Here is a 2,071-nt window from a genome sequence, read left to right as displayed (position 1 = left end):
TTTAATTGCTTACCAACCTTTACGTATATGATATAAATGGCAACTGTTTGATTGACATAAAAGTGAATATCCAAATACTTTCGAGCAACTGTATAAAATGTTAATGGTGTAATATATCCATGAACTTTAAGGTTTACAAAGACGTTTGAAATTATATTGTTTTTGCAAAAAAGAAGAAATATAAATACAGACTCTGCTTTCGAATATTTTATAAAAAATGTGTTTTTGCATAACTTTGAAAATCTTGTTTATATTTAATCAATTATTAAGGATTTCAAGATTATATTCCTGACAAATAAACAGGATGATATATTTGTATGTAATGCGACAAAAAAAAGAGGCATACAATTCTTAACTTCGTTCGGAAACTATCAAGACATTGAAATTCACAAAAATAAATTAATATGCTTCTCGAGAAAATAATAAGAAATAGTAAAATGGATTTATCAGTTATCATATCTGGTATACATGTAGCTTAAAAAAGATGGTTTTCACTTGTTGGCATGATAACACTATATAGTAGAGGAGATAAGTCAGTTATGTAGCATTAATTCTTTTCTTTTTTCTTTGTTTTTGCCTTTCCAGATACTTGAAGATGTTTTAAGCAACTCATGATATGTGTATGTTGAATACCTATTCACTGATGACGAAAAAAGGATACATTGAAGGATTGGACAGAACATTTACCTACAATTACAGCGTCACACTTATCATTTCCGTAGTATTTTCATCTTGGATTAAAATCAATCAATAATAATTCTCTACTTTAACATATAATGATTTTCCTTATTTTCTGATAATATATATCACAACATTAAAACTTCTGAGTAACCAATAACCTTTTCTATTACACTGATTTGATATGGCAGACAAAAAGGCTCAGTCGATGTTCAAGTATGTTATTATGTTACTATTATTCGATTCTGTTTAAGCATTTGATACATGTATCGAAATTGTCTTCCATATTTTTTTTATATGTCCTATATTTTACGTTGTCTAAATGCTTTCCAGCATATTCTGTACTTCAACCATGTTGTTAAAAGAATATTTGTATACATAAAATCAATCTACTTAACGTCAAGAAAGCATTGACATAGACCAGCTGAGTTTAGACAGATAGGCAAATTATGATATAAAATAAAAATTCAGTTTTTTTTGCCTTATGTTCAAGTTCTTTTTTTTTCTGCACAGTTAAGCCAAGATATTATCTATCTAATTTATATATTTAAAAAATATAATACTGCAAACTATTTTAGTGCATATCTATATTGAAATTTTATATGTTTCTGTCACATTTAGAGAAACTACGTCTCATGGTTATCAAGTCTAACTATTAAATCCAAGGAGATCTGCTCGACAACGATTGACGAGGCCAGCATATCTGCTTTCTTATCATACGACCTCGGTTGCAAACGGACGTATAGAAAAAGAAACATTTTGCTTATCTTTTTCAGATGTAAATATTACGTACCTTAGTTGAATGTTGGATATTTCAATAAGAATTAAACGTCTTTGCTATGGCAATGTAAATAGATCAGTATTTAATTTCATTTATTGCGTTTGTTTCTAACAAACTTCCCGGTATGCTTTTGATTGAAAAAACCCTAGACTCAATCATTCATTGCCCTTAATGTCCTAAATCAGTAACATCTCACCGTTATTAAATATTTAATTAAAATAAATGAATAAAAGCACATTTCAAGTTAACACACAAGCTCAAAATAGTGTTCTCACAAATACAATGTATATTTTCTTTTAAAGAGGTACTTGCTGAGATGAGCTCATTTATCAAGGTCATTTTAAACCTTGTTTTCAATTTAGATAGCTGAATATCAAACTGTCATAGAGCATAAGCATTAGTATATTCTTTATCGACAGCGTTCGTTTTTAAAATGTAATAAAACAAATAAAACTAGAGAAAATTTATTACAGGAAAAACATCAAATTACAACACGAGTGTTGTTTCTTTCTTTTGTATAATTTACATTCATGTTCCTGTATATGTCGCTGTATATACATTTTCAGTGCATGCATAATTTAATGCACAATACAATGTACACACATAATCCGC

Source organism: Ruditapes philippinarum, unplaced genomic scaffold (assembly GCF_026571515.1).
Source record: "Ruditapes philippinarum isolate M1 unplaced genomic scaffold, ASM2657151v2 ctg2602_1_1_1_1, whole genome shotgun sequence".
NCBI lineage: Eukaryota > Metazoa > Mollusca > Bivalvia > Venerida > Veneridae > Ruditapes > Ruditapes philippinarum.
This window is presented reverse-complemented; position numbering follows the sequence as displayed.